The following is a 15,004-nucleotide window of genomic DNA, read 5'->3' on the forward strand; positions in this document are numbered from 1 at the left end:
GAGGGAGATCGCTGTATTCCCTCGACTTGAAGTATGTGAGTAAAAGACCTCAATGTAACATATACTCTCCATTTCACCCCAAAAATGACACATAAAACACTGAATTTTCTTTCCCAAAACACTAAAGGATAAAACTCCCCTATGGAATGGTATATAGCCTTAAAATGTTTTGAAAGCCACAATAATTCCATAGTCTTTGTTCAAGAGACCCATTTTTTAAAATTGGCAGAACCCAAATTTACCTCTAAAACTCTTTCTATTGGGTACTTCAATTCAACAACAACAAAAAAAAGAATGGTGTGGGGATTTTGATTCATAAGGACATAATATTCCAGTTGCATAATAAAGTAACAGAATTCTAATACTGACATTGATATCCGTGGTTGCGAAACATAGAAAGGGATCCTTGATCATAGGGGGGATTTTAATATTATACTAGACCCTAAACTGGACTCCACATTCACTAAGTTAAACACATTCTCTAGACCCCCAAATATTGTGTACGACTTTATCAAGTGGCCAGGTGTGGTCGACATTTGGAGAATTCAACACCCCACACAACGCAACTACTCATTCTATTCTAATCCCTGGTCCCAATACACTCGCATTGATTACTTCTTCATAGACCAATTTAGCATGTGTCAGGTGAGGGACTCCGATATCAGCTCAACCGCGTGGTCGGACCACTCACTTATCACTTTATCTATGTATTGATTGGAGGGACCCCTAACTCCCTTCATATGGAGATTGGACAAATCTTTATTGAAACACGCGTATACACATCATAAAATCCTCCAAACCATCCAAGAATACTTTCAACACAATACCTTACCGGACATATCTCCTTTAACCCTCTGGGATGCACACAAAACTGTAATTAGAGGGGAATACATTCAGCAAAGAGCTAGATTGAGAAGGATTCTCCAAGCTAGGAGGGAACTAAATTCCCTTCTCACGAAAGAAGCCCAGAAAAAAACACCAATACTTAAAAAAAAGTATATTTTCATGAAGGAAATCTTGCAGGCTCTTTCCTGGCGAGAGCTCTCAGAGAGAAAAGAGTCAAAACACATATTTATAAACTAAAGAAAAGCGATGGAACACTAACACACAATAGCAAACAAATAGCGGACCAATTTAGTAATTTTTATAAGCAACTTTATAACCTTTCCAAAGATGCGTCTCCTACACATGACACAAATGGAAGATTATATCAAAGGGGCGCAGTTAAATATTCTAAGTACCTCACAAAAAAATAAATTGGAAGAACCAATATCCCTGACAGACATTTTACATGCCATTAATGACCTTCCTCAAGGGAAAAGCCCTGGCCCAGACGGTTTTACTAATGGATACTACAAACAATACAAGACCCTATTTGCCCCTCACTTATTAAAACTCTTTCATTGTGTGGATGATAACCTTTTGTTGTTCCCCACGATGCAGGAAGCACATATAGCGGTAATCTTAAAGCCCGATAAGAACCCAGAGGACACTGGCAGTTACAGGCCAATTTCACTACTTAATTCCGACCTGAAAATATTGGGGAAAATCCTGTCCAAGAGAGTGAATTCGGTAATCCAAGATCTAATCCATACTGACCAAGTTGGTTTTGTTCTGCGTCGTGAGGCGTGGGATAATACCATAAGAGCCCTACAATTGGCATCGTATGCCAAACTCCATAAAATCCTGGCAGTATTTATCACAGTTGACGCAGAGAAAGCTTTTGACCGCATAAATTGGAACTTTCTCAGAGCTACACTGGAGTCGTTTGGCTTTGGCGAGAAAATGATATCCAGAATGTTTGGCCTTTACTCCTCTCCCTCTGCCCGCGTCAAAGTCAATAACATCCTGTCAAGGTATTTGAAATATTATTAAATAATATATAGAGGTATATTTGTCTTTATTTGATAGATCTGTGGATATGAACATGGTCTGTAGGACAAAGGATTAGATCTCCCCCACTCCAATTGCACAGGAGACATTCTTGGCTGAAAGGAGAACAAAGGATTATCTCTGGGAGATCTCACACACTCAATATGTTAAATTATGCAATTGTATAATTTAGCAAGGAACTAAAATATAACATAGTTTCAGGATACAGGCAAATATATGGAGACGAAATGTCTGAATTACCCTTTTGGAACTGATCAAAATCATGGAGAGGCAGCTTTTAGGCACATGGGTGTTAATTATCAAATACACATCTGCACTGCTGGCTAAACAGGAAATATGCTGTTTTAAAGACTTTTACAATTCCTCATGGATTGACCCCATGTGGAGCAATAAAGGCCTTGGGAAACAGACAAATGCTAAGGTGTGACTCTGGAAGTCCACGTAAGCAGACAGCAAATAAACATTTTTTTTTTTTTTCTCTCTCTGTTTAAATACATGCCCCAGAATGTATTAAATATAGAAATTTAGGAAATTGTCTAATTCTATATTATTATTACATGGATATTTGCTAAGCTTGGGAGGTAACTGTTTTAGTCAGTCAAAAATGTGTAATAACCTCTGTTTTGCTTATATTTTTCAGACAGATAAATTCAGATATACATAGAAATGATATATATGTTTTGAAAACACAAAAGATCTTACTTAGCCTCTGTGTTTTTAAGAATATAAATAAATACTTATGGACCATACACATATTAATGATTGGATCATCTCTAATAATTATTTCTATTTTTATTGCAGACAACCATTGGTCATGAGCATCAATCTTAGAAAGAGACGGAATGCCGCATGAAATGAATTAAGTCATATCATATAAACATACAAATAAATGTTTATAAAGTTTCACATACATCTTTTAAAATATAGTGAGATGAAAATATGGAAGTTACTTTGATGTGATATGACTATGAGATATATATTTGATGTGATATAACTATGAAATATAAGTTATTTTAATATAATGTTAGATATGTGATGTTTCATATCAAAATGATCAGAAAATTCATTGAGATATAACTTATCCAAAACAAATATTATGAATAGTTGTCGCAGTAAATTATGATAAAATTAATAACCATTTCATAGAAATACTGACTTAAGTTGTTTCAAATGTTGCTGTGTCTGTTTGTGCTGCCACCTGGTGTTATGTTGCGAGAACTACAGCCAGAAGGTTCTCTCAAGCTGTTAAAAATGAAATTTCCAAGGGCCAATCCGATTTAGACTTCCCAGATAACCAATGGGAAGGTCAGCTCCCGCAGGGCCACCCACAATTTACCAGTGATGGGAAAACCAAATAAAAAGTGAATGCAATGGAGAGAAAGAGACAGATTTTCTGCTGAAGCTAAAACTTGTAACTGGTTCCCGCTGGGGTGAGATACCACTTTACTTGAGCAAAGCTAATCTACCCTTCTCATTGATTGCGATATACACTTATTGGTGATCTGAGGTAAAATAATTCCTACCAAGGAATATCGGATATCGACTGCTTTTTACTTTGGTAACGTATTCAAGGTTTTGTAAGATAAGTTATATGCATAGTTAATTTGTATTTAATAGATTTAAAGAAGCAGTGTGTTTTTCTCAAGTTAGCATTTCACAGCCTATATACATATATTGTTTAAATCTGCGTCTGAGTGACCAAGTAACTCATCTATGCAAGTTCTGATATTGTCAGTTAATTTTGTATTAGGATAAATTGCAGTTAAATAGCAGAATATATATATTATCCTATTGTTTTATAAACACTGTTTAGAATTGTATTGCTTAGATGTTAAAGGTTTTTAGTCCCATTGTGTTAAATAAATAAAAGGCTGAATTGTGAAGGTATATTTTTCTGGGTTTTGTAAGAAGGATAGCATATCTTAAGAGTTGGTTTTAACGCATATAAACTTTTATTTAGTTTCCTTTTATTGCAAATATAGTTCAATATGTTCATGGATATTAACTAAATAAAAGAATTCAGGTATTTATATTAATTGTATGGTCTAGTAGGTGCATGGTTGATAAGGGTTTCTATTTCTTTGTATTGTGTTTATAACCCTGCCATAAACTTATATATATTATTTGGATAGCACTGCTAAGATTTTCATAAATATACTGACATAATAATTGGAGGCACTTTTTCTGAGATTTATTAATATTCCATCATAATTGATATAATATATTTGTAAGTAAATAGAAATTATTATAAAAGAGAAGAAAAAAAAAAAAAAAAAAAAAAAAATCATATTTCGATATTAATATTTTGAAGATATAAATTTTTTTGAAAAGTTGAAATATTAATTTTCATATTTCGAGATTGTATTAATATCTTGAAATATTATTAAAGATTGATTTTGAAAAATTAATAAAAATATTAATTTTTCATATTTCAAAATTAATCAAAAATATTGATTTTTCATATTTTCAAAGTTAATCAAAAATAGTAATTTTTCATATTTCGGAATATTAATTTTTCATATTTCAAAATTAATAATATTTTTTTTTTGAAATATAAAATTTTTCCTTCTCTCTTTTTATTGGCAAAAATTGTATTAGCGTTTTAGTTTAACTAAGTACTAAACCAATATAATAATGTCTGTAGCCAGAAGTGACTCATTTAATTCTATACATAGCAATGAAATTGGTCCCATAACCATACCTATTACTAAAGGTCAGGTCCTTAAGAAAGATATCTTAAGTTACCTTAAAGGGAAGTTTAATATTGCGGGTGAATTAAATGATTTTATGGATATGCTTGAAACTAGGGCTAAAAATATTACCGTTAATAATAATATGTGGAATGAAGAGAATGAATTCTTCCAGGAATTATTAATGATTAATCAATGCGAAGCTCCCAAAAAGCGAGATGAACTAATACTAAAGTCCTGGCCCCTTTTAATATGCATAATTGACGAAATGTCGTTTTGTGTCACAGACAAACGATTGCAAATACAGGAGCTAGAAAATAGTATTCGTTCCTCGCGCAGACGCGAAGAGGGTTTAAAAATAGCCAAAAATAAAATGGATGAATTTGCCCAAAACCTAGCCACCTTAGATAAGCACAATATGGACTTAATCGCGCAGATACAAGATTTAAATAAACAGCTTGCGCAAAGCCAGAGAGAACTAAGCGATTTAAAAAGGTCATATCGCCATAATGAAAACCCCTATATTAGCAATGAGAATAATACAGATAATGCTAACTCCTTTAGCGAACGCGTCAGGGACGAGGTACGAAAATATATAGAACAACATAGACAAATGACCCCTAACGGGTCAGAAGTAGATTTCCCAAATAGACAATCCCCTCAGGATGTAAATCCAGAGGACAGCTGTAGCGCAGCTGATGCGGGGGAGGGAAACTCTAACAGAGAATCCCAAAATAAGTCTGATAAAGTCTATGATTCCCATAAAATAATCACCTTCGTACAACGCGCAGTACCTATATTCTCCAATAAGGGAACAACATCTGTAATTGATCATTTACAGGCTTTTGAAAATGCGTTAGCTATAATGAATGTTACAAGTGAGAAATTGAAAATTGAATTTCTGCCTTGGGTATTTGACAGTAAGCATCACAAATTCTTTGCTTCACTAAAGGATATGAATATTCATTCCTGGAATGGGGTAAAACAACAATGCAGAAAAGAATTCGGGCAATATCGCACTAAAACTGCCGCGAAAATAGCGGTATATGGTTTAAAGTGTCGTGCGAATCAGAGTCCAGTCGAATTCCTTTCTGTATTGAAAAATGCGTACAGTATGGCTGAAGATAATCCCAGATTTGATGGCTCAGAATTTGTAAATTTATTTTTTGAAGCATTGCCTACACCCATCAAAATCAACTTAGCTAGAGATTTTGATGAGGACTGCTCATTGGAATGGCTGATCAAAGAGAGTACGAAGTTATACTCTATTCAGCAGTCCAGTGAGCAGGGGGTTAAAAAGGAGTCAAAACCCAAAATTGTGGCAGAAACTAGGGTGTCACCTAGCCCCCTCAATTTGGAGTCTAACAAGAGGACTTATGCAGAGGTGGCCAGTCAAAACAGGCCATCTCCACAGAGGTTTAATTCTGCCCCTCCCCCTACACAGGTTGAGGCGCAGGGAGACTATAACCAAAGTGGGGGACATAATCAGGTGAATAATTACTCACAAAGAGAATACTCAGCAAATAATTGGTATCCGCGCAAGGGTAGATACAATAAACGGCGAAGATATTCTCAGGGTAACCAGACACCCCAGGTATATAATGCTCCCCAAAATATTAATACTGAACAAGCTGAACCCCAGGGGCAACCACGCCAGAATAGAAATAGTGGCCCTGATTCTGAGGGAACCCAATGGTCCAGGAATCAGTACAATGGGGCACCAAGAGATAGGCCCAGGGGTAGAGGTAACTTGTACAATCAGGTAGATATGCTGTTTACCCAATTAAATCGGTTGAGCGAACAAATCGCTAATATGAGTCAAAAATCTACGGCTCAGCAACCGAACAATACTTTTTTAGGGGTACAGCCAGTGGTCAGCAGTGGACCACAGGCACAGTCATAAATACTGCAGTATCACCTGAAGGGGAGGGTAGAGATATACAAACTGTAATAATAAATATCAATGATACTAATCATGTTATCTCCCCACAGACCGGAAACGGACGATTTGGCCGTGATGACAAGCAACCTCATCCGGGAAAAGTTAACAAATCTCTTCCCTTGCAGCTCTCTCCTAACCTTATCTCCACAGATGCAGTACAAAAGAATCCAACCAACCCTGTCATAGAGGAAACAGGTAGGTATGAAGGTTCCTCTGCATCGAATGACACAGCGAATTCAGGTAAAACGTGGCGAAGCCCACAGATGTACAAGAATGCAAATTTTATGTGTGAAATGATAGAAACTGCAGGAAGATATTATGTACTAGTTGAGCTGCAAGATTCAGTCTCCAACCCTATCAGGGGACTAATTGACACTGGGTCACAGGCAACTATCTTATCCCACAGGTACTACACACAGCTAAATGAGCTAACACCCTACAAACCTAAAATAAAAGAATTTGACGGTTCTCTAATAGGTGTTGGGGGTGACTCCCTAAAAGTTTACGGTACTGCCTGGTTAAAATTTAAATTGGGGAACAGGGTCATAAGACACCCTGTCATTATAGTGGATCTGCCAACTGATCGTTTAATTATTGGTAGTGATCTCCTGAAACGATTAAGCACCATAATTGATTGCATAAATAATGTAATTTGGTCACAAGTTAAACGGCCTATCAATTATGAAAAATCTGGTATATCTCGCACCCGACATAGCTGTCACGTGGTGGAAGAGAAACCAGATGCTGTGGAGATTCATTTCAGGAATAACTCTGTACCTGAAATCACTATTCTACAAATAGATGATCAAACTCCTTTTAGTGGCTCTGATGGTAATACTTTTAAAATTTCGCCCGGAAAAATAGCGAATATCTCCCTAGATGGCGATATATTAACCATATCACTCCACAAGGGGGATCCTAAAATCCCTAAAGGGGGAGACCATGCTCAATACCTCACAGGGATTGAGAGAGTTAATCCCTATACAAGTGCATGACCTTGGTAAAACCAAGTATGCTAAAATAAATTTAAAACAGGAAGCTAGCTATATAAGCGAAGGTTTATTACCGCAAATAGCTGAACCTAAAGTGATTAAATATCTTTCTCCCCAAGACCACTGTGTCAACGGCCTGGATGACAGGTCTGAAAGCTATAACATCACAGCTAAGTGCTTATTATCTATCTCTATTGGTAATAAGTCAGTGAAGCACCTGTTTTTAGTTTTAAATACTCCCCATAATCAAATATACATTGGCAATGATATCTTACATAGATATGCCATACAAATAGATTTGATTAATTCTTGCCTCTGGAGCAGGTTAAAGAGGGACACTGAAGTATTTCAGGATGAAAATGCAGCCCTGAAATCAAACCAGCAATTGCCATATGCTGTGAATATGCAGGTATCTAGCGATGTTATAATTCCTGCTGGGGCTGATAAATTTCTTTTACCCTTACAGGTAAAGAGAGGTCAGAAATTAAAAACTTCTGAAACACTGATTTGCCTCTCCCATAGAATACAAAATCTGGGTGTCTCAGTAACCTACACTCCTATGGTGAATATTGGAACTGTTCCAATAAATATTATTGTGCATAACATGACCCCACAGGATATAACATTATCCAAGGGAACTACCATAGGATATGCACTGGAATCAAGTTATTACACTTTTGGATTCCAGAATAATGTAATTGGGCTAATACCTGAAGGATACCTAACTGAAGAACAATTAATAGAACAATCCTTTACATCTATGCCAGAGGGTCTATTTAATATTCAGTCTATTTATCCCTTCAGCTCAGAGGAAGGCATCTGTAAAATTGAAGAAGCCTCTCTAGTGTTTGATCAGCCAATCAAACAGCAAGATTACCCCAATACCCAGAGTCATGGGAGCAATGTAAACTATAATCAAGGGGATCTCACCTCTAGATTGGAAGAAGCCTATGAAATAGGACAACCTGAAATCTTTCCAGGATTTCAGCAAATAGCCGAAGAGCAAATATCCTTAGCTAATGGCTGTTCCAGCGATGATGAACGCCAACAGCTGCGAGAACTCCTAATGGAATACAAGGATATTTTCGCTAAGGATTCTTATGACTGTGGTACTACAGACTTGCACATTGCAAGAATACAAACAGATCCTAATGCGCCACCTGTATTTGTCAAACAATACAGACTTCCCTTAGCCTCATATGATTCTCTTGCAGAGATCATAAGGAATTTGGAAGAAAGAGGTATTATCAGACAGGTGCACAGCTCTTATAATAATCCTATTCTAGGTGTCCTTAAGCCCAATGGACAATGGCGTTTGTGTGCTGACTTAAGACAGCTAAACAAACGAGTATACATGTCTGGCTGGCCTGTACCATACATTGACCAGTGCCTAGCACAAATGCAAGGATCCAAAATATTCACTGCCATTGATTGTGCACAGGGATATTGGACCATAAAGGTACATGAAGAGGACCAATATAAGCTAGCATTCTCCTTCCAAAAGGTCCAATATGCATTCCAGAGACTTCCATTTGGATACATAAATTCTGGACATGAATTTGCTGTATTCATGCATAAGGCTATGCCTGACCTTATCTTATGTTGATGATGTTTTAATCAAAAGCACAGACTTTGAAAAACACATCACAGAACTTAAACACGTCCTCAGCCAACTTAAAAGGGCAGGTGTCAAATTATCCCTGCAAAAAGCTCAATGGTGCCGCACTCGTGTAAACTTCTTGGGGCATGAAGTTACCTCTGACGGATTAAATCCCCAGAAGAAAAAGGTGGAAGCTATAGTGAATTCTAAAAACCCAACTAACTTAAAGGAATTGAGATCATTCCTGGGTATGACGAATTATTCTCGCAAATTCATTGATAATTATGCGGAATTAGCTAAACCACTACTACTTCTTCTAAAGAAGGATGTGAAATGGCACTGGAGTGAGTCTCAAGAGACAGCCATCAGAGAGCTGAAGAGAAAACTCACTCAAGCACCTTGCTTAGCGTACCCTGAAGGTGGTAAACCTTTCTACTTAGAAACAGGGTACACAGATGTAAGCATGAGTGCTGTGTTATACCAAAAGCATGATAATTTGAACAAAGCCATTGCTTATGCGAGCAAAAATCTATCCCCAGTAGAAATAAAGTTTAACGATTGCGAAAAAGCCCTCTTATCTACTGTATGGGCTCTACAAAATTTCCGCAGCTATATACAGGGCGAGAAAATTATTGTAGAAACGGCCCACCAGCCTTTGCTATATTTGCAAAGTGAGAGAATAAGAGATGGGAATTTGTCTAATAGCCGCATAACAGCGTGGACTCTTTCCTTGCAAGGCTGGCCATTAGAAATTCGCTACAAGCAGAATAAAAAGAATCCAGTCGCACAAGGACTTGCTGAGCTCCACGACTGTACTGATAGAGATCCTGGGGAAGAATTATCAGAAGATGATTTTCTGGAGGAACAATTGCTTTCCCCATATAAAATGTACAATGAGGACCATTGCCAAACACTACCTTGGGTGTATGTTGATGGTTGTTCTTACCATGCCACTATTGATAATGAGCGCAGATTAGTCGCTGGCATTGGTATAACTGGGGCAAATGGATTCCCAAATTTATCTATAGGTTTCAACATTGGACCAAGATCCAGTCAAGTTGCTGAACTAACTGCTGTTTTCAAAACCATTGAAATGGCTATTGAACATGGTATTCATGAATTTGTGATCATAACTGACTCAAATTATGTGCGTGACAGTTTTGTTGAATACCTGCCAACTTGGAAAAGAAATGGCATGCAGAAAAGCAATAACAAACCAGTCAAGCATGGCAAATTGTTCTGCGAGATTGATAATCTGGTAGTATCCAATGATTTAACCATACACTGGAAAAAGACCAAGGGTCATTCCAGAGTTTTAGGTCCTGATAAGGAAGGCAATGACCTTGCAGATTCATTAGCCAAACAAGGAGCCATAACTGGAGAACTCCTTAATATTGACCATTTAATGGGTGCAATTCAGGTAGAAGCCATTACCAGAAACCAGGCAAAACAACAGAGTGAGCCTAATTTGGTACAATGGAGTCAGGATTCTCCTAGTGAGGACCTGATCACTAGTCAAAAAGAAGACCCCATTGTAGGCATCTTCTATAAACACATAGAAGATCCTGAAAGCAACCCCATCTCAAAAGATGATTGCATTGGCAAAGAAGATCTTAGAATCTTAATGAAATCTAGATCACAATTCAAGTTACAGGATGGTTTGGTAATTAGAACCTCCAAAACTGGCATCCAGCAGTGGGTAGTACCCACCAAGTTCAGAGGTCTAATGCTTCAACATGCCCATGATGCTCCCACATCTGGTCATCGTGGTGCCAAACTCACGTATGAAATATTACGTGATTATGCTTTTTGGCCACACATGTTGAAAGATGTTCAAACCTACTGTCAAGGGTGTTTAATCTGTCCACAGTTCCAACCCACTGCACCAACGCATAGAGCGCCATTGCAGAAAAGGGGGATGGTAATGCCATGGTCCGATATACAAATTGATTTTATTGGCCCAGTAACAAGATCATCAAGAGGTAACAAGTACATGTTAACAGTGACATGCCTGTTCACTAAATGGGTAGAGTGCATTAGTGCACCTAACAATAGTGCTGAAACATGTGCAGCATTGCTCATCAACCATATATTTTCCAGATTTGGTCTGCCCCAAAGAATCGAGTCAGATCGGGGGACCCACTTCACTAGCGAAGTGATGACAAAAATGTGGAAAATACTAGGGGTTAAAAGAAAGCTCCATATTGCTTATAGAGCTGCCTCAAGTGGTGGTGTAGAGCGTTACAACCAATCCATTGTTAAAATCCTCAAAAAGTTTGTGAGTGAAACAGGTAAAGACTGGGATGTAAAACTACCTCTAGTCTTAATGGCATTAAGAGCAACTCCAAGTAGTGCTACCAAGATATCACCTTTTGAACTGATGACTGGTAGAAGAATGGTTCTACCTCAGCATCTACTGTACCGTACATCAGACCAAAACTTGATAAATGCTGCCAATACACATCAATATGTGGAAAACCTAAGGAAACACCTGCAACATGCCTTTGCATTTGCTCAAAGGAATTTAGAAAGAGCCGCAACTGCCACTAAAACCTATTATGATCTCAAAACGTCCAAAAAGGAATATGAAATAAATGATAAAGTTTATCCTTATAACTTTGGAAGAGATCAGGTTAGGGAGAAGAAATTTCTTCCCTCATGGAAAGGTCCTTTCGTCATTACTGACAAAATATCTCCAGTGGCCTATAAAATACAGATCCCCAAAAATGAAAGTTTCATAGATAAATGGGTCCATATCAATCAATTGCGAGCGTGTCATCCCAGATCCCAACTACGAGTCATAGAGGGAGAATGAAGTGTCATATCCCCAAATGAACTAAAGACATACTGTAGTTTAAAGATGACCAGCTGATGAACATGAAGGCTCGAAATTGACAGACTATCTACATAGAAGACTGTCCATGATGTGTACGGTCAACATCCTCACCAAATACCACTAACTTTGATCCAATTCAAATACATGTGTCCTACATGTTTTTGAATTGGAAAGGGGGATTTATGTCAAGGTATTTGAAATATTATTAAATAATATATAGAGGTATATTTGTCTTTATTTGATAGATCTGTGGATATGAACATGGTCTGTAGGACAAAGGATTAGATCTCCCCCACTCCAATTGCACAGGAGACATTCTTGGCTGAAAGGAGAACAAAGGATTATCTCTGGGAGATCTCACACACTCAATATGTTAAATTATGCAATTGTATAATTTAGCAAGGAACTAAAATATAACATAGTTTCAGGATACAGGCAAATATATGGAGACGAAATGTCTGAATTACCCTTTTGGAACTGATCAAAATCATGGAGAGGCAGCTTTTAGGCACATGGGTGTTAATTATCAAATACACATCTGCACTGCTGGCTAAACAGGAAATATGCTGTTTTAAAGACTTTTACAATTCCTCATGGATTGACCCCATGTGGAGCAATAAAGGCCTTGGGAAACACAGACAAATGCTAAGGTGTGACTCTGGAAGTCCACGTAAGCAGACAGCAAATAAACATTTTTTTTTTTTCTCTCTCTGTTTAAATACATGCCCCAGAATGTATTAAATATAGAAATTTAGGAAATTGTCTAATTCTATATTATTATTACATGGATATTTGCTAAGCTTGGGAGGTAACTGTTTTAGTCAGTCAAAAATGTGTAATAACCTCTGTTTTGCTTATATTTTTCAGACAGATAAATTCAGATATACATAGAAATGATATATATGTTTTGAAAACACAAAAGATCTTACTTAGCCTCTGTGTTTTTAAGAATATAAATAAATACTTATGGACCATACACATATTAATGATTGGATCATCTCTAATAATTATTTCTATTTTTATTGCAGACAACCATTGGTCATGAGCATCAATCTTAGAAAGAGACGGAATGCCGCATGAAATGAATTAAGTCATATCATATAAACATACAAATAAATGTTTATAAAGTTTCACATACATCTTTTAAAATATAGTGAGATGAAAATATGGAAGTTACTTTGATGTGATATGACTATGAGATATATATTTGATGTGATATAACTATGAAATATAAGTTATTTTAATATAATGTTAGATATGTGATGTTTCATATCAAAATGATCAGAAAATTCATTGAGATATAACTTATCCAAAACAAATATTATGAATAGTTGTCGCAGTAAATTATGATAAAATTAATAACCATTTCATAGAAATACTGACTTAAGTTGTTTCAAATGTTGCTGTGTCTGTTTGTGCTGCCACCTGGTGTTATGTTGCGAGAACTACAGCCAGAAGGTTCTCTCTGGCTGTTAAAAATGAAATTTCCAAGGGCCAATCCGATTTAGACTTCCCAGATAACCAATGGGAAGGTCAGCTCCCGCAGGGCCACCCACAATTTACCAGTGATGGGAAAACCAAATAAAAAGTGAATGCAATGGAGAGAAAGAGACAGATTTTCTGCTGAAGCTAAAACTTGTAACTGGTTCCCGCTGGGGTGAGATACCACTTTACTTGAGCAAAGCTAATCTACCCTTCTCATTGATTGCGATATACACTTATTGGTGATCTGAGGTAAAATAATTCCTACCAAGGAATATCGGATATCGACTGCTTTTTACTTTGGTAACGTATTCAAGGTTTTGTAAGATAAGTTATATGCATAGTTAATTTGTATTTAATAGATTTAAAGAAGCAGTGTGTTTTTCTCAAGTTAGCATTTCACAGCCTATATACATATATTGTTTAAATCTGCGTCTGAGTGACCAAGTAACTCATCTATGCAAGTTCTGATATTGTCAGTTAATTTTGTATTAGGATAAATTGCAGTTAAATAGCAGAATATATATATTATCCTATTGTTTTATAAACACTGTTTAGAATTGTATTGCTTAGATGTTAAAGGTTTTTAGTCCCATTGTGTTAAATAAATAAAAGGCTGAATTGTGAAGGTATATTTTTCTGGGTTTTGTAAGAAGGATAGCATATCTTAAGAGTTGGTTTTAACGCATATAAACTTTTATTTAGTTTCCTTTTATTGCAAATATAGTTCAATATGTTCATGGATATTAACTAAATAAAAGAATTCAGGTATTTATATTAATTGTATGGTCTAGTAGGTGCATGGTTGATAAGGGTTTCTATTTCTTTGTATTGTGTTCATAACCCTGCCATAAACTTATATATATTATTTGGATAGCACTGCTAAGATTTTCATAAATATACTGACAATCCTTTTCAACCCCTTCCAAATTACCAACGGTACGCGCCAGGGCTGCCCATTATCTCCACTCTTATTTATCTTATCTATGGAGGTTCTGCCTCTTACATTCGAATGAACCAAAACATTAAAGGAATATCAATTGGCCCTCATAATTTCAAAATCGCTTTGTATGCGGATGATCTCCTCTTCTCAATAACTTCTCCAACTAATACAATTCCAATTCTTTTAGAGGTCCTCCAAACATTTGGCAATTATTCAAATTTTTCGATCAATCTCCAGAAATTCTAAACGTCTCTATGACCCCCTCTGACTTCCAGCAATTAGACAAAATTAGCCCCCTTTAACTGCAGAAAGAATCAGATACTTGGGTAACAACCTTTCGCCCGACCCTTCTATACTCTTTGATAGAAATTACAAACTCCTATTACACAATACGCAAAAGGAACTAACAAACTGGTCCTCTAAACCGTTATCCTGGTGGGACAGGATTCAGTCTATTAAAATGACCACACTCCCAAAAAATTCTCTATATTTTACAAGCCATCCCAATATCCCTTCCTAGATGGTATTTATCTCAAATACAAGCGATTATAAACCACTTTATTTGGGGTAAATACAAGCCACGTATAAATAAAAGTAAGTTTTATAGATCTACATATAGCGGCGGA

The sequence above is a fragment of the Bombina bombina genome, chromosome 8, assembly GCF_027579735.1.
Source record: "Bombina bombina isolate aBomBom1 chromosome 8, aBomBom1.pri, whole genome shotgun sequence".
NCBI lineage: Eukaryota > Metazoa > Chordata > Amphibia > Anura > Bombinatoridae > Bombina > Bombina bombina.